This window comes from Python bivittatus, unplaced genomic scaffold (genome assembly GCF_059951505.1).
Source record: "Python bivittatus isolate LINGU-HERP-01145 unplaced genomic scaffold, Pbiv_v1 ctg000060_np1212, whole genome shotgun sequence".
Taxonomy (NCBI): domain Eukaryota; kingdom Metazoa; phylum Chordata; class Lepidosauria; order Squamata; family Pythonidae; genus Python; species Python bivittatus.
In genome coordinates this window covers 8134935-8161988 of record NW_028277044.1, presented here as the reverse complement: position 1 = coordinate 8161988, position 27054 = coordinate 8134935, and the positions used below count along the sequence as shown (strand labels likewise).

Sequence of the window (27054 nt, the reverse complement as noted above, 5' to 3'; positions counted from 1 at the left end):
TTCTGTGATGAGACATCTTCTAAGGGAGAAACCAATGATTTCAGAGAACTAAAATTAAAAGCTCATTTTGCAAAGCACATAGAAGTATGGCAATAAAAAAGAATTACATCTTGAGGAGGTACAATGAATTTCTTGGATTACAGCAGATAGCTATAAAAACTTAATCTCCTTTTTCTCACTACACGATGGAATGAAGGAGAAAAAAGAAAATGAAAGTGTCACTCACTGTTTTAAGTGGATGAAGTTGGTCTGTGTGAAAATATTAGGATTTGTTGTTGTTGTTTAGTCGTTAAGTCGTGTCCGACTCTTCGTAACCCCATGAACCATATTGCGCCAGGCCTTCCTGTCCTTCACTGCCTCCCTGAGTTTGCTCAGTTTCATGCTCATTGCTTCAGTGATGCTATCTAACCATCTCATCTTCTGCCGTCCTCTTCTCCTTTTGCCTTCAATCTTTCCCAGCATCAGGGTCTTCTCCAAAGAGATCTCTCTTCGCATTAGGTGGCCAAAATATCTGAGCTTGAGCTTCATTATCGATCCTTCCAATGAGCAATCAGGGTTGATTTCCTTTAAGATTGACTGGTTTGACCTCCTAGCAGTCCAGGGGACTCTCAAGAGTCTTCTCCAGCACCACAGTTCAAAGGCATCAATTCTTCGGCGCTCGGCCTTTTTTATGGTCCAGCTCTCACAGCCATACATTACTACTGGAAAAACCATAGCTTTGACTATGCGGATCTTTGTCGGCAAGGTGACGTCTCTGCTTTTTAATATGCTATCTAGGCTTGCCATGGCTTTCCTCCCAAGGAGCAAGCGTCTTTTAATTTCATGGCTGCAGTCTCCGTCTGCGGTGATCTTGGAGCCCAAATAAATGAAGTCTGTTACTGCTTCCATTTCTACCCCTTCTATTTGCCAGGAATTGATGGGTCCAGATGCCATGATCTTAGTTTTTTTAATGTTGAGTTTCAAGCCAGCTTTTGCACTCTCCTCTTTCACCCTCATCAAGAGGCTCTTTAGTTCTTCTTCACTTTCTGCCATTAGGGTGGTATCGTCCGCATATCTGAGGTTGTTGATGATTCTCCCTGCAATCTTAATTCCGGCTTGTGATTCTTCCAGCCTGGCATTTCTCATGATGTACTCTGCATATAGGTTAAATAAGCAGGGTGACAGTATACAGCCTTGTCGTACACCTTTCCCTATTTTGAACCAATCGGTTGTTCCATGACCGGTTCTAACTGTTGCTTCTTGGCCCGCATACAGATTTCTCAGGAGACAGGTAAGGTGGTCTGGTATTCCCATCTTTTTAAGAATTTGCCACAGTTTGTTGTGATCCACACAATCAAAGGCTTTTGCATAGTCAATGAAGCAGAAGTAGATATTTTTCTGGAACTCTCGTGCTTTCTCCATGATCCAGCGAATGTTGGCGATTTGATCTCTAGTTCCTCTGCCTCTTCGAAACCCAGCTTGTACATCCGGTAGTTCTCGGTTCATGTATTGCTGAAGCCTAGCTTGTAGGATTTTGAGCATAACCTTGCTAGCATGTGAAATGAGTGCAATTGTGCGATAGTTTGAGCATTCTTTGGCATTGCCCTTCTTTGGAACTGGAACGTAAACTGACCTTTTCCAATCCCGTGGCCACTGTTGCGTTTTCCAAACTTGCTGGCATATTGAGTGCAGCACTTTAACACCATCATCTTTTAGTATTTTAAATAACTCAGCTGGAATACTGTCATCTCCACTAGCTTTGTTGTTAGCAATGCTTCCTAAGGCCCACTTGACTTCACTCTCTAGGATGTCTGGCTCAAGGTCAGTGATCACACCAGCGTGGACATCAGGGACATTAAGATCTTTCTTGTAGAGTTCTTCTGTGTATTCTTGCCACCTCTTCTTAATCTCTTCTGCTTCTGTTAGGTCCCTGCCTTTTTTGTCCTTTATCATGCCCATCTTTGCACTAAACGTTCCTTTCATATCTCCAATTTTCTTGTAGAGATCTCTAGTCTTCCCCATTCTATTGTTTTCCTCAATTTCTTTGCATTGTTCATTTAAGAAGGCCTTCTTATCTCTCCTGGCTATTCTCTGGAAATCTGCATTCAGTTGCTTATATCTTTCCCTTTCACCCTTGCTTTTCGCATTCCTTCTTTCCACAGCTATTTGTAAAGCCTCATCAGACAGCCATTTTGCTTTCTTGCATTTCTTTTTCTTTGGGATGGTTTTAGTTGCTGCCTCCTGTACAATGTTACGGACCTCCGTCCATAGTTCTTCAGGCACTCTGTCTACCAAATCTAATCCTCTAAATCTATTCATCACCTTCACTGTGTACTCACAAGGAATATGATCTAAGTCATACCTGAGTGGTCTAGTGGTTTTCCCTACATTCTTCAATTTAAGCCTAAATTTTGCAGTAAGAAGCTCATGATCTGAGCCACAGTCAGCTCCTGGTCTTGTTTTTGCTGTCTGTATAGAGCTTCTCCATCTTTGGCTGCAAAGTATATAATCAATCTGGTTTCGGTATTGACCATCTGGTGATGTCCATGTGTAGAGTCGTCTCTTGTGTTGTTGGAAATATTAGGATTATAATATATATAATCCTATATTCAGATATTCTCTTCTATTGATAATCCTATGTAGCTAGAATTTATTTTGTCTCATTGCAATCTGAATAGTGCAGACCGACCTTGAATTGGCCCCTTTGCCTCTGGATAAATATTTGAATTGAAGCTAAATGCACAGATCGAAACCTGCAAAAACAATTGATGCATAGAAGCTATTTTGCAAGCCAGTTTCTTTTGCTGATTGCCATCAAGCTGATGTCAACACTTAGTGACCACATACATAGCTGCTGCTGCTGCTCCTCTTCCTCCGCCCTTCCTCCCTTTCCTAGCATTAGATGTCTTTGCATATTGTGTCTATGCGCACAGGATGATTTGAGCATGGTCATCTGTGCATGGAGTGACATCTCTGGATTGATTTGTTGGATAATCCATTTTTATTTTTATTTCAGTATTCATGGTATTCTCAGGAGTCTTCTCCAACACCGTTCTTTCCATCCTGCCTCCCCAAAGACCAACTTTCTCTTCCACAAGGTGTCACAGGGAATACCATCACTTGCACTCTTCTGATCTTTGTACATATAGACACATCACGGCAGTTGAATTCTTTTTTTTGTCGGCCTCCATGGCTGCTCTACCAAGGGCTAGTCTGCAGCGTATTTCTTGCCTGCTTGTTCCAATACAGTTGATGATTGATCCTAAAAGGCAGAAGCTACAGTATGTCTTGATGAAATGGCAGCAGAATTTCAGTAGACAGTGAGTCATTTATTTGCAAAATAGCTACTCTTATTTTGAGTTCATTGGGTGGGGAGGAAAGGCCCATCTTTGTACTTACAAAGTATTGATAAAGGTATCTTATGCCTTCTATTAATCATAAGCTTGATCTCCCCTTTTTATCTGATAATTTTTCGGCAGTTGCCAAAGTTTCCTCTGAATTGGTCATCTAATGAGATACTTTGGAAGGAATTCTTATGGTAAAGCTAAAAGCAGTGGAGTGCCACCTGGCACACTCCAAATACTTTGAACTTCACTCCCATCAAATCTAGTCAACATCATAATGGACAAGACACTGTGAAATTGCAGCCAAACACATACACTGGATACTAGGAAAGCTGTGGTCTTATTGTCTCTTGCTAAAGCAGAAAAATCCACTGAAATAAGCACATTTATTACTGGTTACATATGTGTAGGACTGAAAATTACAACAACCTGTAACTGTTTTTGAATGTGATTATGATATATACAGATAACAGTAATTTTTGTTATTTAATAGAAGAATCAGAATATGGATTGCCTTAAAGATATATATGGAAGAAAAAAAATCCAATCAGAAAAACATTATTATGCATAAATATTTTGGGAACTAAATCTGAAACTTAAAAAAAAAAATTCCTGTCAAAACCCAAAATTTATATATCAGATCTATAGTCCTTAGACTACAGATACCCAACTTCATTCTACTGCCTTCTCCAGAGCCTTCTGGAAACTTTAGACGATAACCTCCAATATCCAATTTACATGCTGGCTAGGGACTCATCATCAGTGATTCATCAGGCAGACTTCAGGTTGAAGAATGTCAGTAACAAATATACAGGCCTTTCCTATAACAATAAATTATAAATTTATAAATAATAAATATAATCTTTTAAAAACCCTTTGGAAGAAAGGCAGGATAAGTTTTTTAATCTAAGTGTACTAGATTAAAAAACAAACAAACCCACAAACGTACATATGGGGCTTCTATGTATTAATGTCTATTTTAAAATGCTTGTAAGGTTTCCTTTCCCACATTTATTAAAGAAGTTTTCAACAGAATAAAAACAATATAAATTTTGAAATGAAGAAAAGAATACGGAAAAGTAATAAGAACGTGAAAAAAGAAAAGAAATAGAAATAGAAAAGAAAGAAAAAGAAAAAGAAAAAGAAAAAGAAAAAAGTAAGAAGTGGTTTCTGATCTTAACAGCAGTTATAAGTACATTTATATTTTACCCTCTCTCCAGGGCTGTAAGGTTTCCTTTCCCATCTGCTATTAAGCATCACTTCCAGAAAAGCCCACACATTAAAGCCATACTTATTACCAAACTACGATGAGATAAAGCTGTTTCTCTGTGCAGCAGGTTGTTCATCTGAATCAACCTGTCAAATTATAGAAATACTTTATCACCCATTATTGAAGGGGCCATAAAATGTGAGGTAGAATAAATGAAGAAATGGACGCCTGTCTGGCCTCCTCCTTTGCTGTAAAAATCTCACTGGCACTGCCATCCTTGTCTTTTCATCAACTGTTTGAAATGAACCTGCATTACAACCCAAAGCCTTGGGTGTGCTTGCTACTAACAGTACTTTTTTTTTTTTCCTGCTTGATACCCTACCCCAGGGCTATTTCTTCCATAAGGCAGAATGAGATGGTCATCTGAGGAACAAAATCCCTGGAAGATCCGGATTTTGAAGGCAGAATGGGTCGCATGCAGCTTTCTACCACCAACCTAACAGACTGAGCTTCGGTGGAAGACACTGGTCTATTGACCATAAGATTCAACTTCTGTTTGGTCATCTTAAATACAAGAAAGGGGAGGCTCTGGAACCCATGCATTTTTACCTGGCCCTGCTGCCTACCTCCAGATCATGCAACTGAACAAGGCAGAGGGGAGGACCAGCAGGAAATGCATTTTATTAGACTTTACAGAAAAGGGAACTAGATACGTCACTGCTATTGATACGTCACTGCTGGATATGGTGGCAGCCCGTGTTTATTGTCTAATTTGGCCCTAAGCCCAAAGCACAACTGTTTATTCCTTTGTGGGAAAAGCTGAAGACTGACAGTACAGGAAGTATTCTGAAACCCAATCTTGCACTATACAAATTGCCCTCGTCCTTTCTTTGTGCTAATTTCACTCCATCTCAGCTGTGTTTTATTAAGGGGCCAATATATAATTTAATTTGAGCGCCTCACTGTCAACAGTGATTATGGATTTCAAATATCATAAGAGGAAGCTTTTGATTATGTGGATTGTAAAGGAGACCAAAGAACTCAATGCAAAGGATTTTTCTTTTTTTACGGTTAACTTTCCTAAGTCTAAAGGATTAACTTCAGCCATTGACATCGAGGAATTAAGAAAAAGATCCTGTTACAACAAGATTTGGGATTGGTTTTTGTTGTTGTTGTTGTTTTAAATAAATCAGAAAATGAAATATTTTCCTGATGGCTCATTAGCAAGAAGCCAGTATGAATGTCCATTCATCATACTTCCCAAACATATGGACCTGTTTTTCATCAACAGCTATTGACATGGGATACCAGCTGGCTGAACTGTCTTTCCTAAATGTGTATAAAGTAGTGCAAACAGGCTAACTGAAGTGTCTGTTTGTGGCATGAAGACAAAATCATATAAAACTTGCATGGGAGGGAATGGAAGTTGTAAAACAATACAGAACTATTAAATTATTTTTATTGGAGAAAAAAAAAGTCTTAAAGTGTGATGAAAAATAATTGACTCCATTTTATGTGGAATTAATGACTTTGCCTGAAAGGCATTATTTGCTTAAAAACATTCCTCCCCCCCCCCTTTCTCTGTTATATTGCGTATTATAAACAGATGACACATTTTATCTCTTATTTCTTTATATATGTATAAAAGAACTGACAAAACTCATTGCATTTGTCTTGTTTCATGGTTCAGAACTGTTGTTTTGCACATCAGAATCTGTTTTGTAGGATAAGTTGAGTTTTAAAATTTCAGACCAAAGCCATGCAATTTAATATAGCTCTCCAGAAATGTGTGCTGAAAAAGATTAGATTTTTTTTTTTACCACTTTTTTATCAAAGCAGGAAATTTCATTCTGATCTGCTTTGCAAAAGAGAGTTTTGTTGGCTTCTGAGATGTGAATATTTTGAACTCAGATAATTGTGGAAATGTTTCTGGATAGAGTTTCCAGCGTATTATATATTAGAAACGGGAAGTTCAGATATTTCATTTCTAATACGAATTGCAGATGTGGCAGTCACTCACCAACAGAAATATAAACCTTTTCCACCTCCCAAAATAATCCCATAGTGAGTGAGCCTTTTATCTTTCTTGGGTATTCTGTACTAAACATTACAGTGACCAATTTCAAGAAAAGATATAGAGAAAATACTGAATAAGGGATAGCAGAATAAAAAATTATTTGGAAGTTTTATTCCCAAACTTTCTGAAACTGTGGACCACTAAATGACCATTTGAAAAGCATTCAGAAATGTGCAGACTGCACAATTAAAAACAAAAACCTCTCTGTACATTTTCATCTTTAAAAATACAATGTATTTTGGTGAATAAGATCATTGTCATTTCAATTTTGTGCCTATCCACTGTCTCCACTTTCAGAGGTCCAACTAATTTTAGTACTAAAACTTTAACCAAACTTAAGTATGCATTTACCACTTTAATTATTTAATGTTCCCCATGACATAATGACATTAACTCTTAGAAAACATAAACATTAATCATAAACCATGTTCTTCAATAGAAATCTCAGAGAACTAAAGAGCTAGAAGTGAATGGATCACCAGCCTAATAAAATCACATTTTAGATAATTGCCACATTTACTATTTGCTCTTTTATTTTGGGGTTTCTTGCACAAGATCACAGTTCCATTTAACCCAGCACATGTGAGTCAGTTATTGTATTCAAGACCTTCAGTTTCCTGAATCTTAGTTCCCTTGTTGCTATTATCACTTGTATGCTTCAGTGGACCAATTTTTATCCACTTTTCATGTACCAGTTCAGCTGTGGCCTATGTGAGGAAGCAGAGGTGAAGGTCTGACCTTGTTAGCAGATTGACAGTGAATGTGGGGAGGCTGTGCAGGCCACACGATGGACAGTCTGAGAATCATTGATTTAGAAAATTGATTGTACAAATGAGAAGACTAGAGGAGATAATGTTATCTTACTATAAAGATAGGCAAAACAATTTTACCATTTAAGAGAGCTGCAGATCCCCTGGAGGTGGAATGGAGGTTTGTTCAATGTAAGATTTCTCCTTCTGAGATTTGTCTTTTCTCTGTGGTTTTAGGAGGTGGTCCCTAGGATGACCTCCTTAAGTCCATTGGACTGCAGTTTAATTGAGCCATTTATCCACAGAAACCTCTTATTCTGCTATATACAGGAATGACTATATATATATATATATATTTATATATATATATATATATATATATATAATAAGGGTGGGGGCCAAAAGGGTTATGATATTTACAGAATGAATTTGTTCTATAAGACACTGATAGAAGAGAAGGAAAAGGCATTTTCACTCACTCTCTTTTCCCTTGCAGATATCTCAGAAACCACTATACTGTTCTTGAATATCTCCCAACTCTTCAGATGGATTTTCAGAGAAAAGGAGAAGGAGGAGGAATTAGCAGAATGTCTTTTTCTCTTTCATTAGTCTACTGTATTTTGAAAAAGTACACCATTATCATGCATGGAACAATATAGCTGGATTCAGTCGAGTATTGGTATTTTAGCTTTACTCCCAGCATTAATTAGCTTTTGTTAGGTTGTGATGTCCTATATAGGCATGGCTTAGTTTCAGTTTGTGTTACCTGCTGTCAATCCATACTTGCAGCATTAGAACTCCTTTAAAAATAAGGACTACTATAAGTAATATTCCATCATATTCCATCATATGATTCAAAGTCAGTTGTTCCAAACACCACTAGTTATGAAAGAAAAAGAGAGAGGGAGAGAAGTTGGGGAGGGGGAGGGAGAGAAATGTGAACTTCTCATATATGGGTAAATGAGAATTTACATGCTATTACTTCATTCACTCTTTAAGGCAAATAATTTTAATCACGTTTTTCAAGAAATCTTCCAAATCAATAAACATACATGAATAACAAAATGAACATAGTAATGAAACCAAGAAAAACTAACAGGAATCTAAGAACATTGGAATTACTTTTGTAATTAAAAAAAAAAAACCTTTGCAGATTGAAGTTTGGTAGCAATATACACAATATTTGTGCTTAAAGAAAGGCTAGGAAGGATACCCTGTACTAGAAAGAACAGATCTGAAAGAAATTCATTGGACTTACTTTGTTAGGAAATAACCTGATCTGATAATATTTTCCATTGAAATAAGAACCCAAATATTGGACAAATCAGGCATTTCGTTCTAATCTCCACTTTGTTAAAATGTTTTATGTGACTTGTGTACTTGCTTTTTTATGGCTATAAAAAATCATCTACATGCTATTTATCTATTAATGTGGATGGGTTAAGTTGTGTACTATTAGTGTTGATGACACTCAGCTTTATTGCTTATCTATACCAAACCTCTATATACATATACATACATGCAGAGACTGTAATGATTTAAAGTAACAAGAAAAAGATTCCTTCAGGTTGGGCTCAACTCCTGGTGACTACCTGTATGGGCTCATGTAGTGTTCTTTGGTAATGATGTTGAAGTAGTTCCATGCGTCTACTTCAAAACAGCAAACAAGATAATTAAACATCCATCATTTAACCATAATTAAAAGACACAATTATCTCCCCCCACACACACACACACATCAGGCAATTAAAAGAGAGAGAAATGATTCAAAAACAGCTAAATAAAGCAAGCAAAAACATAACATTTTTTTTCATTTTATGCCTGGAAACCAAAAGAGTTTGCACTAGGTGAGACAGTAAAGAATTTCAGTAAAAAGGAATGGTCACCCAGAAGGCTAACAAACTGAAGGTCAGAAGTATTGAATTTCTGAAGGATCAATCTAGTGGTTTGGGATAAGACTTCACTCTTCCATCAGGTCTCTGCTGATCAAGTGTTCTGAAAACTCAACTGATTCAAGTTGTTCAAGCTACTGACATTACCTTCATCTAGTGCATCAACTGTATACACTCCTAGAGAGAGATGAACTCCTCATAGATATTTATGCCTTGTGATGTCCCACATGAATAACATTTCAACTTATGCAGAATGCAGTGATCAGAAATTGGACATCATGAGACCATTATGGTATAATGAGAAGAGCAGCATTAGCTGCTAGTTTCTTTTCAGATTTAGCTAGCAGTTAGCTTTGTTTTTCAAGCCATACAAAGACAGTATGATAAAAAGACCACATTCTCCCTTGTGTAGCTTCTCAGCAGTTCAGTGTCTTGGATTTCTAATGGTTTCATAGGTGATTAATAAAAGAAGTACTTCTTCGGGATAGCATCATAATTTTAGACCTACAATTCTTAGTAGAAGAAACCCCCTGATTCTCTTATGCTTTTAATAGCACTAATTATGCCCTTGGAGAAATCTCTTGTTGTCCTTTATTTCTACTGGCAGCAGATCTGTTGACTTTATGTTGCCTGGTGCTATTTTTACTACATTGTTTTCTTATGAAGTTTTTACCCTATTATCATATTCGGTCGCTTGCTATATCAAAAATTATGTAAAAAGTTGGGTTGTACATAACTGAACAGTTAAAAACAAAAAGAGATTATCTTTACATATTTTATAGATTTAATAGCGCTCCCAGGGTGTTTTGCAAAAACAATAACATTAATGAACGATCATAAATAAATAATAATAACAGCAATGCACAATTGCTTACTCCTTTTAAAGGGTTATCATAATGTTACTACATCTTATCTTATATTAGACAAACCATATTAAAAGATACACTTACCAAAGATTTATCACAGTAGAAACAGATTTATGGATGTACTAGATTGGGCCTGGTTAAGTGCTTAGATGGGAAAATAGTTGGGAACATGGAATTCTATATACTTCCTGGATGGAAGATAAGATATAACTGACAGTTATATATTAGTGTTCAAGGCAGTATGGCTCTATGTACTGTAGGAGTTGCTGAAAACAGAAACAGGAAGGGGTTATTGCATGATGTTGTGGATCTGAGATCTTCACAGGACCATCTTGCTGGCTATTGGGGTACAACAGGGCAAGGTTCAGCAATTTCGAATCAACGCAAAGCAGAAGAAACAATGCAGAACTTTGTGTCATGACATAGTATAGCTTAGGATGTGTTGAAGAGTGTGTAATTGTTGAAAAAAAATGGGGAGTAGAAATACAAGTCAATCAACCAATAAATGTGTTGATTAGTAAAAGTTTCCTCAGATGTGTTGCCCATTTTATTTAACAGATTTCTAGTTTGGTATTTTTTCCCACAGAATTTTCCATGATATCATTGAAAAAAAACCTGATGGACCTAATAACAACAACAACAACAACAACAACAACAACAACAACAATAATAATAATAATAATATCCTGCGACAATACCTTCAACACCATCAAACAGCAATATCTGCCTATTCCAGGTCTTAGGAAGGACTCAATAGGTGGATAAAAATGCCAAATCCAGTCTAAACATCTGGCTGACTGTGTGACCAACAACAACAACAACAATAATAACACAGACAGCAGAGGAACAAAAGATCAGCTGTTAATTGGCAAGATGATTTTGGAAAACTGTAAGAGAAGGAAGACCAACTTGAATGTAGCTTGGATTGATTACAAAAAGGCATTCGACTCCCTGCCACATGACTGGATAATCAAGTGCCTAGACATAAGAGGAGTCAGTAGAAACATCAGAAGCTTTGTGAAAAGATCAATGGCACAGTGGAAGACACAGTTGCTGGTCAATAGTGATAGACTGGGAGAGGTTAATATCAAGAGAGGAATCTTTCAAGGAGACTCACTATCACCGCTACTGTTTGTCATGGCATTGGTTCCTCTGTCAACAGTATTAAACAAGTCAAGCCATGGCTACCAAACATCATAAACATCTGCCAAGCTATGCCACCTTCTTTACATGGATGATCTGAAGCTGTATGGAAAAACACCGTCTGAAATAGAATCACTGCTCAACACTGTCTCAATATACAGCCAAGAAATTGCACTGGAGTTTGGACTGGACAAATGTTCCACCCTTACCATCAATGGGGAAGATACTGAAAACTGAAGGAATCAAGATGTCCTATAGAAATAACACCAAGAGTCTGGATGAAGAAGATCACTACAAATACTATATCCTTCAAGCTGACAACATCAAGCACATTGAAATCAAGAAGAAGGTTAGGAGTGAATACATCATAAGAGCAAAGAGCAAAGAAGATCTTAAAGTCCAAACTCAGTGGAGGAAATATCAAGGTAATTAAGACCTGGGCAATTCCAGTTATTAGATACACCACTGGAATAATGGACTGGAGTCAAGCAGAACTAGAAGCCCAGGATAGGAAGATCAGAAAAATAATGACAATCAACCTTCATCCACACAGTGATGTTGACAGACTCTACTTACCAAGCAGCATTGGTGGGCATGGAATGTTGCAAGTACACCAGACAGTTGAAGAAGAAAAAAGGACATTAGAAGAATATCTGAAGGACAGGAAGAAGGTGCACTGAAGCTAGTATACTATGAAGGCTTACTGAATACTGAAGAGTCCAGACTAGCTTACAAGAAAGACAAATGAAGAATAGAAAAGAGACATGGCAAGGTAAAGTATTACATGACCAGTACACACACACACACACAAACTAGCAGGAGAAACAGATAACAACAAGAACTGGCAATGGCTAAGAGCAAGAAAGTTGAAGAAAGACAGAGCAGCTAATTCTGGCTGCCCAAGACCAAGCCTTAAGAGTATACAAAGCCAGAATTGAGAAGACAGCAACAGACAGCAAATGCCGCCTTGCAAAGAAGCTGAAGAAACAGTGGACCACTTAGTCAGCTGCTGCAAGATCACACAGACTAACTACAAACAATGGCATGACAAAGTAGCAACAATGGTGCATTGGAATATCTGCAAGAAATGCCATTTGACTTCAAGAAAGAACTGGTGGGACCACAAAACAGACAAAGTAATAGAAAATGAAGAACCCAAAGTGCTCTGGGACTTTAGAATTCAAACAAACAAGCACCTGCCACACAACACCCCAGACTTAACAATTGTTGATAAGAAAGACAAAAAAGCTGGATAGTGGACATTGCAATACCTGGAGACAGCAGAAGGGAAGAGAAAAAAACTGGGAAAAAATCACAAAATACAAAGAACTGCAAATATGGAGCTCTTTCAACTGCAAATTGAACACCATTGGCATTGACAAAATCACCATAAGTCAATTGGAAAAGGCAGCTTTGCTGGGAACTGCTTATGTCCTGCGATGATACCTTTAACACAACCAACATCTGCCTATTATAGGTCCTTGGGAAGGACTCAATAGATGGATAAAAATGCCAAATCCAGGCTAAACAGCTGGCTGCCTGTGCAACCATTAATAATAATAATAATAATATATTACATTTATAAGCCACTGATTACCAGAAATTCTGGGCAGTTTAGGGTGCTGGAATTTGTTTAGAATACAAGTTGACTGTATGTGTGCCCTCCACTGGTTTTTTCCTTTAACTGTTAAAATCGTTAGGCATTCAGAGGCTTCTGCAGCATTCATGGAACTTCTGTGGGACCACATGACATTTCTTGATTACTTGGGTATTCGAAGAAGCTCTGTGAGAAGAAAGCACTAGTGAACACACAAGGTATATCCACCCTCATAATGGAAATTCTTATATTCTTGCCCCTATATATTTTAAAGGGGAGGTTGAATACTAGCTTGACTTCACTAGATTCTGGTGGTCATTCTACTACAGATTCCACTGAAAATGAAATTTCAAATTCATTCCCACATGAATCCAGAGCGGACTTTTTTCTTTCTTTTTCTTTCTCTAAGCCTAAATGCTATAATTTTGCAGAAGTCACTTATTTGCTCTGATTAAAAAGTACAGGGCATATCTGGTTATTTTGCCCTAAGGCAACATGACATCAAACTTCCTAAAAATATGAGAGGACTATAGTACTGTGTTTGTGATACCTCATCTATCTGACATAAGGAGATACCACATGCATATGCTACACCTACATGGACAACCTTTAGGTTACCTTAATATTTACCTACCAGATGGACCTTGCATGAACTCTTGGGTCTGCAAGAGGCCACAGCAGGAGAGCCACAGAAAATCTGCTCTGCAAAGGTTTCTCTACAGGAACTGCTGAAGAGCAAAATGTAGCATGACCAAGGTCAAGGGGCCAATGACTAGATTCATACATCTGGGCATAGAACACACTTTTAGACCATGCCAATATGCCTTTATATAGTTCATTGCATCATTATTCCAAGATGAAGGAATGTTTTCTCATTACAGAACATGGAGGATTTTTACATTCCTGCTAGTTTCTTTTGCTAGTAGGTACTGGTTATAATGTGCATCTCTTAGTTCACTTCACCTTTAGCCAAATCAACCATTTCCTTTTTTAAAGTGGCTTTTTACCATTTAGATTTAGGAAACCAATTTTCTTTTACCTTTTTTTGTTGTCCTGTATATTTTATATGTAGATAGAAAGTACCAATTTCCTTTCATTCTGTTTTCAGTCCTATTCAGTGTCAGTGCTGGCTGTGATTGCTTTCTTCTTAATGATTAGTCACATGGATGAATCTATCCAATCCTGGGAATATTTAGTTCATTGAAATTTATTGAATGGAACACGCTCACAGAAACAGAATGTGTTTCCGCAGGCAAACATTTTTTTCTTTCCACAATGCATTAAAGTTCATTCAGTTCTGTTTGATGCAAACATTCATTTAAGTCAACTGAATAATGTAACATCTAAATAAAGAATATTGCTAGAAGTTTATGAAAGTGTGAATATAAATATGATAGGTTTGTTTCATGTTTATTATATTTTTGTTCCTTGCATATTCCTAAAATTTATGTTTTTTTTTTCATACTGTGATGCTTAATAATATTTATTTGTGAAGAACAGTTCACAAAAACAGACAACTGCAATATCCCAGTTATTAATATTTATAATTTACAAAAAACTCTAATAATATTTGCAAAATTTCTTTCTTCTGTCTCTTATATGGAGAATATTTCAAGTCATAGGAATTTCTGACCTTCATAGAAAGGAAAGCATTCATTTTACATCCTTCTCTATGCTTCTTGCACAGAGAATGTAGATTCTTGCCTGATGTTCAGAATAACCTAGACCTTTTTTTGGAAAGAATGGGTGAAATAAGACACCGCTAGGCTGACTGGATGAGTTGTGGGTTTCTTTGCAGATAAATTCACTTGTATCTGCTCTGGTTTGGATGCCACTTGGGCAGAGCCAAGTGAAGTGATTGAGGTAGTATCTTGCATTTCAGTTTGGGATTCTTTTAAGCTTGTGCAACCTGGTGAAGTGAGTAGGATCCTCAGAAGTATGATTTCAGCAGCACAGTCTCTGATCTAGATTCATACCCCTCCTGGCTCCTTCAGATGGCTGGGAAGGCATGTGCAGCTGGATTTGAAAGGTTATAAATGCTTTTTTGAAGGTGGTTTGATGCTTCCTGCTTTGAAGCAAACATAGTGAATCCTTTCTTAAAGAAGGCACCCTTTAATCCACCATCTTTGATAAGTCTCACCACTTTCCTACCTTACTGAGCAGTTAGTAGGGACTCAATTATAATGGATACTAGAGGAAGTGGATTATCTGGATCCTTTTCAGTTAGGGGTCAGGCCTGGCCATGAGACAGAAATAGCATTAGTTGCTCTGGTAATTAACTTTCATCAGGACCTGGATGGGGGTATGTGCCCCTTTTTTGGCTCACACTGTAGCTTCCAGTGCCATCAGTCATATTCTCTGGACCTCCTGCAGGGTTTGCGAGTTGGAGGCACTGTCTTACAATGGTTCTGCTCCTACATGAGTGTCAATATCAGAAAGTAATAGCAGGGGAATGGCAGTCAAACCCTTCAGTGCTTTAAAGCAAGGTACACAGGAATCAATCTGTTTCCATATGCTATTTAACATCTATATCAAGCTACTGAGAGAGGTCATCTATAGGTTTGAGATATCAGCTATACACCACCAACCTAGAATAAGCTGGAGATGCTGCTGAGATCCTGAATGGGTGTCTGGAGGTTTTTAAGGTCTAGATGGGAGGAAGCAAGCTCATATTAAACCCTAGCAAAAAACAGTGGTTCTATGTCTATAAATACCAGCTTCCTATATTCATATCCATAGTTTTTCTCATTAGCAAAATGGGCCTCCTCCTAGACATACAGTTCCTGTTGGATCAGCAGGTGGAGGCCATGACTGGAAAGGTCTTTGCCCAATTTCAGCTGGTGTGTCAATAGTGGCCTTACCTGGCCCAGGATTCCTTGGGGACAGTCACTCATGCCTGATCACCTCACAATTGTGAGTAAATAATTTTTACATGCTCTCTCTTTCTCTCTCGAGAGACAGAGAGAGAGGATTCCTAGTTCTTTAGGAAATGGAAACAGCATCTATTTAAATGTGGGACTGCCTTTGATATTTAGCTTGTAGAGAATACAGCACCAGACTTCTACTCAAGGAGACCCATTACTAACATTGAATTTACTGTGCTGGCTGCCAGTTGGCTTCCAAGCCCAATTCAAAGTGTTGATTATTACTTGTAAAACCCTCTCTGATGTAGCATTGGGATACATCAGGGAACTCCTTGCCAAACATGATTCTACCTGCCTACTTCAAACATCAAAGGAGGGACTGCTCAGAGTAGCCCTTGCTATAGGAGGTTAAGAGAAGTAGGACAAGGACAAAAAGCTTTTTCTGGTAGTAGCCTGCTTTACAGAACATGTTCACCTACATATGGTGAAATGATTTTATTTCAAGGGGTCTTTGGGGTCTAAAGTGTTTCTGCAATGCATTTAATTTTTATTGTTTGTGACTGTTGTCTGTTTGAGTATGGATTGTTTTAATGTATGGAGATATTTTTTGTTTGGATTCCTTATGTATACTACCCAGAGTCATTAAAATTGGGGCTGTCTAAAACTACTGATGATAGATAGATAGATAGATAGATAGATAGATAGATAGATAGATAGATAGATAGATGATAGATAGATAGAGATGATAGATGTGAAGCATAAGAAAACATACCCTCAGACTTACAGTCCTCTAAATTTATTTTAAAAGTTTCAATGTAGAAATTTTCAAACTATGTTCCTCAGTGAGGACAATGTTCAATGGGGAGGATTTTAGTGACAATTTGCCAGTCTTGGTAAGCACAGACTATATGCAAACACACAAGAAATTTATTTATGCCAGAGTTCAAATTCTTCAAAGGATGACAATGACATTTTTCTTTAAGTTGTTCTGATTATATCATAAAGCTTGTTGGACCCTAGAAGAACTGTATGGTGGAAATTCCTTTACAAACACAAATTCTTGATCAGATGAATTGATCTGAATATTTTATCCCTATGAATAAAAGAGAGATGCTTTATTTCCCCAGACCTATACCTCTGCAAAATAAATTAGTTCTTATAGAAGGTAGAAGTTGCATTAGAAAACTCTACTACTGGTGGAAATGGAGGATATGAAATATTATACTGCATAGCTGATGCACACTGGTGGGTCATCTAGGAAACAGCAAATGAGATGGGTTTCCTATTTGAATATACATCCACTGAATCTAAATTTAAAATATTTATTCTATCACAGATTATTCTGTGATCAATAAATGAAAAAAGATAAACAGATAATTCCCAGAACCAATGTAGAATGGTTGTTTATAGCTTGCTTTATGACTTTTGAAATATACACACACATGCATTTTTCTTAACAAATAAATTTAAGTATACTTGATGAATAAAAATTTCAAGTATATTACAACATCTGTCTTGCAAATGACCATTAAATGATGTCCAGAATAATGGATGGATTTGGCAAGGCAGCTATAATTTATGTAACAATTTGATACATTTCACATCCTACCTTGATACAATTAGGATAAGAAAAGCTTTCCTGCTGACATTAACAGATGTTGCTTGAGATCGTTTTGCAGCACTCAGACCGGAGGCAATCAGCAGTGAATTAAATTGCTTCTCCAAAATTCAAGCATTTACTCTGCCAGTCAAGGGCTAGACAAAATACAGGAAAAGGGCTTGGTCCTTAGATTGAAATGTTTGGTATTGTTGCAGTCTTTTCACTGAGCTTCCTGGGTGTTACTTTCTCTAATCACTGCGATCATCATCAAACAAGGAGAATTACAATCCCCATGAAAATTAAGTGTGTTTGTGAATAGATGCTATTTTCATTTCCTCAAGGACTAGGAATTGTGTGTGTGTGTGTGTGTGTGTCTGTGTGTGTGTCTGTGTGTGAGAGAGAGAGAGAGAGCGCGCGCACATGTAAAAATAATTTACTAGAGAGTGAACTCAATTCTTCTATGCTGAAAAAAAATGGGACTACACATCGCTATAAGTAGAAGAATCCTGAAGTCTGCAAGCACCAACGACAGGAAGAGGAAAATTTTCCTACTGAAAGAGCCATAAAATGACTGTTAGGCATGGACAGCAGAAAAAATAAATGAGTGGAACTGACTCTAAAAGAAACAGGGCACTGAACTAGGTGGATCTTTGTTCCAAGGCAGTGGAGACTGTGTGAGGTGAACTTTGCCTGAGTGATAGCACTTCACTCAGTGCTATTTCACTTCAAAAACAGTGCTATTCATCTTCTTCAGGCACAGCGATGGTATGATTCACCTAAAGGAGGGGCTTCACATCATTTTAGAAGTGCTTGCCAGCATTTCCAGTCACCAGAAGAAACTTTTGTTTATGCTGGGGTAGATGGTCCCTCAAAATACAGCAATGTGACAGCTTTGCCTCGCTGTTAGAGACTGCATTACTTCACAAAACAGATTTGAAAGGGTGCTTCACTTGAATCATTGTTGAACTGTAGAGCCCTTCCAAATCACAGGGTTAGGGTTAGAGTTAGGGCTGCATAGATCTAGCAAGGATCTTCTGATATTCTTAGTATATTATTTTCCTACAATCAAATAGAATAAAGAAAGATGCTTTAACAAATAGCTAGCAGCAGCTACTAACATATATTAGGCAAACATATTCTAACCAACAACATATTTAGCTCTTAACTATTCAAGAAAGACTAGATAAAATATAATTTCTTCCCATGATGTTGAGAGTAGTAATACTGGTAATGACTCTTCCAAACTTGCCCTGTCTTGGTTGCTTTTATTATGATTCCTTTTTTTCTGATATTTTTCTTCAATGGTGAGACCTTCCTTACTCCTGTTTTACATGCATTCATCTCTATGGATGAAGTTAGGACATGATGGTAATCTGTACTACTTCTGATTATCCATCCTCCTCTAGCATGTGACAAATATTTATGTCTTGCAACAGACCACATACAATCCACTACCATATTGTTTATTATTGTTGGTCATACAGTCAGCCAGATATTTAGACCAGATCTGGCATTTTTATCCACCTATCAAGTCCTTTGATGGTGTTGAAGGTATTGTTGCAGGATGTAAGCTGTTTCAAATAAAGCTGCCTTTTGCAATTGACTGATGGTGATTTTGTCAATGCTGATGGTCTTCATATGGTGCTCCAGATGTTTTGGGATTGCACCCAAGATGCCTATTACTATTGGTGCTATCTTTGCTTTCTTTTGCCACAGTCATTCTATTTCTTTGAAAGTTGAATGTTGAATTTGAAAGTTGTTGGTAAGTATGTATGTGGCCTGTAGTTGCCTGGTGCTGTACCTTTTGTTGGACCTTTCATTGTCAGGTAGGTTTTGCCAGATGTTAACAAATCTTCAATTTTACCTCCTTGGAGTATCTTGTTAAACTGCTTGGCAATGAGTGGGTGCTACCAGTCAGATGTTACAACCAAAAACCATGCAGTTCATCTTGGTCAGACCAAAAACAATGCAATCCGTGGTCAGACCAATTAGTCCTTGCCCTTTTCTCCACCATTTGTGCTGTTATTACAAGTTCTTTCATTTCAGCTTCTTTTTTATTCTTATCCACCTCCTTTACCCAAGCTACATTCTTGTATTTCTTTGGCTTGTCCCAGAACTGCATTGTTTCTTCTTTGTCAGGTGTTGATTGGTTCATGCAGTCTCTCCATTGATGGATTGGTAGAAACATTTCGGATTCAGCTGAAATGGGAGATTCTGCCTATAGTGTGCAATTCAAGCTTTGTATTTGCTGATCTTCTTGGCTATGGCTCTTATTTGCTGCTTTATTATTTCCAGTGCTTCCTTAATCTTCCTTGTTTCTAGGCGATCCTTCTTGATCATGTATCCTTTGGTCTTCTTGTTCTTCAGTTTCTTTTCTTTCATATGTTCTAGATTGCTTGCATCTGATCTTAGTAGGCTGATCTTATTTTCCAACCTGATCTTCCATTTTAGTGGTGCACTGTTTGGCTTTTTTTCTTGTTTGTTGATTTTGCCTCCAAGGTATTCAGTTATAACTGCAGTCATGTTGCTGTACATTAGTTGCTTTGTTTCTTGAAGGGAGCTGGTGGTTATATTTGATATTACGGTATTGGCATATTTTAATACTTGTGCTAGCTATTTCTTTGTAACAAGCTTCAGTGCAGGCAATGCAATTTATTCTGTTCTTTTTGTGCTGTTCTAGATGCTCGGTTATTCTTTGTTTCAATTCTTTTTGTTTTTTTAGTTAGAGGGCTTTGTTTTTTCTGAAGAGAAGGCAGAGGACAGGGTGTCTGGTTTGGGAATGAAAACAATTCAATAGTTATGCTGGCTCTACTGGCGACTCCCCCGGTTTGCCTCTACAGTCTGAGCTTCTTCTGGAAATGCTTTAGTTTCTTTGTCCTGGGTAGACCTTTGTAGTTCTTCCAATTCTACTTCTGTTAATACATTATTTCATATTATAAATCGACATTGATCTGCTAGCCTCTGTTCTATTATTTCTGATTCTGGATGTTGTTCTTTCCAGAACTGGTGCATTCTTTTCAGATATCCTCTTCTCATTGGACTTGATTTGTAATAGCAGATCATTATTTTATTATTTTCAGCCTTCATATATTTGCAGTGAGTAAACAACTTTTGTTCCAGTAGTCCTGTAGCTGCTGGCCCTGGTTGCTCAGCCAAGAGTCCTGAGTCCTGTAGCTGACTTGTCACCAGATGTCCAGGAACTAGAACATCTAGTGCGGTCCTTGTTAACCTGGACAATGATTGATCCGGTATAAGTTTCTGTAAGTTACGCCTCACCATATTGTTATGAGAGAGGCACTTTTCATCTGGCTCCTTTGATGAGACTGGTCCAATATGGTTGAACCTCTGGCATAGCTCTCATCCTCTTCAGGACACAAGCCCCACAGCCACATCAAGGTAGTGCCTCACTGGGGGTGTTGCATCATCATCATCATCATCATCATTTCCCACCTTTATTTTGTACAACCCAAGATGGCATACGTAGTGCTCTTACCTCCTTCTATTTTTCTCACAACAACAACCCACATGGTCTCCCTGTTTTTTGTCCAGCCACTACACCAAACTATTTCTCATTTGCATAACTTCTCCATTCATTTCCCTATTTTAGTGAACATTCTATTCCTGTTTATATGTAATATTTAATGTGGGCACTTCGTTTTCCCTGTCATACACAACTGATCTTTACTACATTAATATTCAGATCCAAACTTCTCATTTATTTATATAACACAGCTAATGTTATCTGCAACTCTTTTGGGTTCTCAGCCAACAGCATGGCATTATCTGCATGCAAAATTCTTTCCTCTTCCCCTTCCCCTTCCTTCCTTCCTTCCTTCCTCCCTTTTTCATGCCCTCAACCATTTACTTCTTTAACATTCCACAAGACGATCTTCCATATGCTCATCTCTATACAGACCCATAGACACTGACATCTGTTTCACATCATGGCTTGGGCAGTCAATCAAGACTTTGAAATAATGGTTTTTAGCAAGACACTGAACGTCTATCCATATCTGTACATATGCACCATTCCATGCTAATGTTAAGGACAGTACCAGTCAGTTAAGCACATTTTGATGAGCATGCTACATGCTCAACCAAAACCTGGTTTTACTTCAAGTATACTTAAGCTATTCTATTGCAAGCTAAGATCAAATATATGAACTACTTTGTAAGCCATGTGCTGCTGCCTGCATCCCAGCATCTAGGAGATATATGCAATGTACTGGCACATTCAGGATACCTCTAGGCCTCACCCCCCCCCATCTTTTTCTATCTGCTTTCAGTACAGTTTTCCCCACTCTAACAAAACATAAGTGCTTGGCTGTTATTTGAATTTTCATTTGGAATTTGCTGGGGGGGGGGGGCAACTTAAAGTGCTTCAAATATATTTATGCTGACTATTTTACTATTCCTTCCACACATCTGGTTCTCAGTTTAAAACCAGGTGGGGCAGGAGGGAATGCACAATATTGGCAAGACATTCTGCCTATGGGGGAAATAAAGACACACACATTAAAAAAGGCTTTTGGTTTCTTTCCCCCTCTGATGAAGCCAATGATCTTTGCATATAAATGGTTTCAATCACATTCTGTTGACAAAGAAATATCTCTGGATATTGGACAAAGGGAAAAGAATATTTTAATTTGTATTTTATGGGATTAATAACAGTGAGAATCACCACGTCACTGGAATGAATGAAAGGTTGCAAAATCCAGGCGCCATTGCATTTATTTTTCCTCTTAGGACCCAGCTTTGAAAGATAATTAGTATGCCAGTCAGAGGCAAACTTTTGGTTGTATTTTGCACATTGCCCTGTTACCCATCATGCCCTTTGTCTTCCATTTAAGCAGTGGTCTATGTAGGGATTCATGTGCACATAAACATTCAGGCTCCAGATGTGAGACCACTATTCCATTGAGTTTCTGGTGTTCTGATTATGCCACGATGAGAAGGAAAGGAAAGCTAGAAAAGGACGTATACAATATGGTCTGTCACTTTTAGAAAAAGTACAGAATTCCTACTTTTCAAGGAGAAAAGGCTTGATGTGAACTTCAATAAATCAAAACATTGTGCTCAGGTGGGGCTTCATTTGGAAGAACTTTAGAAGTTCTGGGCACCTGAGTTAGCCCTTTATCTGAGCCAGAATAATTAAAGTGAAGAGCTGATGTTAAATCTTACATAGTATAATTCCTAAGGGGATGATATGAAATGTCCTCAGTTCAGATGTCACTGTATTCACAAACTCATTAGGTGAATGTAGACAAGCTACCATATCTTTACTGTGACACCTTCTTTGCATCACAATAATGCAGCAGTTAATATGGATTCTATTATAAGGATTGCTGAATACTAAGATGCCTAACTGAGAACCAGTTGAGCTGTATGAAATATACTGATTTGAAATATTCTGATTTCAGTAAATTGCTGGTGGGTTGCAGCTTTCTTAAATTAAAATGTGCTATAAAAAGGCTATACAAAATGGTGAGGAGGAAATCACACAGAGGTGTTTAAAAGGCAGAAGCAGCTTTCATGCCCAAACATAATAGCATCAAGAAGTTCTTTCTAAAACATATTTTTGCAAGCAAAGCACCTGTCTCAAAGTGTTAAAGCAGTTACACCTAGGGAGAGCTCATGTGGCTTCTCTGAAGACTCTCTCTGACTGTTTGCATGTGTGGGAGCATGCAGAACCACTTGACTTCACTGGTGGTCCTAGAGGAAGTGTTGCGATGTGTGCACAAACACACACACAGATCATTGGGGACAGCTTTCCAAACAGCTGTGCTGAGCCTTCCAAAAGATGTGGCTGCCTCAATGCATCACAGGTCCTTTGGTCTGCTCATATGTTTCGTAAAGTACCCTTTCCAAATGCTGTACCAGACAATTTACAGCCCATGGGAGAGATCGTTATTACTATTCATTTTGACACTGTTTTCCTCCCAAAGATTATAGGGGGGGGGAAATCAATACATAAGTAACACTTCAGTAAAATGGGTTTGATAAAAAGAACTCAGCTGAAAAGGGGGGAAAAAAAAGAATAAAAGACAATGAAATGCAACATTTAAAACAAAATTGATTAAAAATAGTAATTTAGTCCTGGAGTAGTTATTACTCTGCAAGGAGTCAGGTGAACAAAACTGTTTTCAGTTCATTAAAACAGGACTTTGTGTGGCCAACAATATTTACTTCAGAAGAGTGCTACTCTGAGAAAGTCCTATCTTGAGGACCTTCCCAGGGATGAGCTGGACCTTGGCAGGACCTTCCCAGGGATGAGCTGATTTCATGAGGGCTTAAATGTTTTCTCATTAGGATTTCCCATGTTCTAAGCTAGTTAGCTTGGTAACGTTGTATTTTAAGGAGCTTCACACTGAAGCAGCAGCTCCCCAGCTCCCCTTTCCTGAGAAGACCTTTCAGGTGTCACCTTTTCCAGTAAATAAGTTAAGGCAAACATAGAACTTTGACAATTGTTATTTAAGGTTGATAGCTGACAGAGTCAGAACCTGTTTCTCTTCTTCTAGGGTTAATGGTTTGTGGAAGTGGAAAGGCCACCATCAAAGCCCCAAAGAGGCCAGTTGGGGAAACCCAAAGCTCTGATTGAATTTAATCAATGGATCAAAGTTTTTCATCCAAGCTGTATAGGAAGGTCTTTGGTGGGTGGGGAGGAAATGGAAGCATGTTTTACCTTTCTACTGTTCATACTTCTCAGGCTATATAGCAATATGGTGGTCATGTATCATATCTTATATATGGCAGTCCTATCTATCATCTGTCTATCATCTATCTACCCATCCTCCCCACCTTTTCTTCAAAGCTTCAAAGTGATGTATACTGTATGGTATCCTTTCCCTTAATTTCATTTCCCCAAACAATCTATGAAAGGGATGGGTTTGAGAGAAGGTACCTGACCTGAAGTCATTCATTCAGTGAGTTTTTCAGACACATATCAAATCTTGCATTTCTTGAGTTGTCCATTTCAAATTCAGAGACCTAGGACCTCCAAGTTGTCAATCATAGTTAGCATCTGGAAGACAGATGTGCAGACATGTCATGTGACCACATTCCTCCATCATGGCAAGGTATTAATACATTTTTGTTAGTATTATAGCTGTTATTTCTGGATTTGGTATCATATATCTGGTATAGATATATGAGTATATTCACATTTTATTATGTAAACTGTTGCTCTGTTCTGTTATCTCTCTTGATAACACAATTAAGGTTGTGTTATCAATCCAAAATTGATGTATATAGTAATGAAATTAAGTAGGGAAAACCCTTTGCTAAGGCTGATTTTGGAGGTGGGAGGTACAAGGAAAGATTGGTAATGCTTGATTTTCTCTGCAAATGACTCACACCCTAAATAGTAACATTTTGGCTTAATATGGGAGAGACAGAACTCATCCATGCTGGTCATCAACATAACATCCCAATAATCCTTTTGAAAATGAGCTCATTGCAGAAGTGTTAAAAGAAAATGTTTTAAATGTCAACTTAAAGATGACCCTTGTTATTTCTGTGCCTTTTCTAAAAAGGGGATTTGTCAGCCTTACAAGGGAGTACAGACAGGAAATGTGACTAGATGAGCTAATTCTACTTTATTGTAAAACTGCATTAACAGAAGCTTGCAAATCTTAAAGTACAATTCTCCCCACCCCATCTCCTTTTCAGCCCAAGAAACTAGGGAGGGTCCCTTCTGAGCCTCTTGCCCCACCCACTATCCAGCTGTGGGCTATGCTGCCTCTTATCTGACTGTTCCCTTGGCAGCATCTCTTTGTCCAGTCTCCCAAGGTCTTTCCCACATACCATTACAGGTTTAGGGTTGTTAAGGGCATTGCAAATTGGTAACATGCTACAGTAAGTAAACTGGCTGAACCTCATTCATCAGACCTTTATTTCATATGGGTTAAAAGTAAGGGTGTATGAAAATTTGGAGTGGGGAGGGTGGGGATAACCTATACTCATTCTTTCCAGTGGACAGATACATACACTTACATACATAGAGGGACACTCTTTTGTCTTCTTTGCCCAGATTGACACCTGATCTTAACAATGAATGCTGCTTAGAGTCTCTGGAAGTGGAGCGACTTTTAAGCTGTAGTAATAAATAAATAATTTTGGTGTACTTTTGTGCATTCACACATACAGAGACCAATGACACAGAGGAATTCTTCCTGTTGCATCCTTGTATCTCTCTTCTATTTTGTCTCTCTTACTTTCATCTTCTAGCTCCATTTATCTCCTTATTCCTTCTTTATTCCCTAAAGCTTCTTGGCTTCCTATCCACCAGCATTTTGGGCATTTCTTTTGAGGTGGGAAGGAGGAACAAGGCCTATTAAGCTGAAATGCATTCCAGAATGCAAAAGATCTGCAGTCTTCATAGGGAGGCTTAGAAAGGTGTGAGATGCTGGAATATATTTGCTGCTGGAGTAAACAACAACAACAGCAGTCACAACCATGTTTCCAGCAGGATCAGTGGAGAATTCTTTTAAGTTCTTACTATTGAGGCAAGAACAAACTGTGTATCTTTTGACTGGTAATGCCAGGAGCATTTCATTCCTAACAGCAAAGGCAAAGAGAGAGTGGTAGAAGAAATCTACCTCCTTAATGTCTATCTTTGGCTGGAAATAAGATATATTATTGTAAACTAATAGCTAATGAAGAAACACCAGTTCTCTAGATAAAACTCTATTTCTATTCAATGCCTTATTTATCACCAGGACTACCTGGAACTCTTTTTTTCCCCCTTTAATGTATAATAACTGTTTTTACTTCCGATTTGGCAAGCAGTTCAACAATGAATGCTATCATTTAAGCAGCTGTGTTGCTTTGGGGAAAGTTCAGCATTGCTACTTAAGAGGTGTGTGTGTGTGTTTATGTTTGTATGTATACATGTGTTTATTTATTTATTTACCTGTTTAATTTACATAGCTGCCCATACATGAGTCTGGGCAGCTTACAGAGTTAAAAACACACACACAAACAATATAAAAATAACCAAAATTGTAACAACAAAAGGCCATGAAAACATTAAAAACAATAAAAACAATAAAATCATTAAAAAAACCAAAATTTGTGGGAGAGTGCAATCAATCTCACTAACAGTACAGCCATTTTGTGAGCTCCACACCACCACCACCACCACCACATCTCCAGGCCAGATGGTAAAACCATGCCTTCAGGACCTTCTAAAAGATCAGTAAGGTTGAGGCCAGTTTAAATATTAACCTTCAGCCTTACAATTTTTCAGCCTCCTACTCACTCACCCAAACCTTGACTGGATGCGTGCATGGAAAAATTTTCCAAGGCTCCAGTTTCTCTGGCACTTAAATCGACGGCCCAAAAGAGCTCACTGTGGATGCTGTGCAAATAACTTACAGTTAACCACATGAGATGCAGCGAGGTTAAGCTGAACCTTCTTTTGATACTGAATGTGTGCTGTTTTCCAAGCAGTTTGGTAGCAGAGACAAAGTGGTAAAAGTGCAAAACATTTGCATGCATCCCAAGCAGTGACAGATCTTTGGGCAGTGAGCATGGGAAATGAGAGAATTCCTATTTGTGCCGCTTCCAGCTCTTTCCATGTTTTTCTTTTTTTTCCTCCAAGCCAAAATGGCATTGCTCAATATTCCACAGTGGCCCAGTGAAAGGATGAATGGAATGTCGTTCTCTTTTGTAGGCTCTGTGAGGAAAGAGACAAGGGCACAGTAAAGCTTTTATTGACCCAGCTCCAAATCCA

At 38.0% G+C, this 27054-nt stretch overlaps 1 long non-coding RNA gene across 2 annotated transcripts; it reads right to left on the bottom strand.

The window, feature by feature from the left end:
- Nucleotides 1–8291: 8291 nt before the first annotated feature.
- Nucleotides 8292–26834, bottom strand: LOC148216427 (uncharacterized). 2 transcript variants are annotated; one of them, XR_015795379.1, is made up of 3 exons: nt 26697–26834; nt 24223–24342; nt 8292–18380 (listed from the first exon to the last, which is right to left on the bottom strand). It is a non-coding gene; the product is annotated as an uncharacterized LOC148216427 (long non-coding RNA). The 2 variants fall into 2 exon arrangements; XR_015795380.1 differs by having other exon boundaries at nt 24228–24342.
- Between the last annotated feature and the right edge of the window lie 220 nt (nt 26835–27054).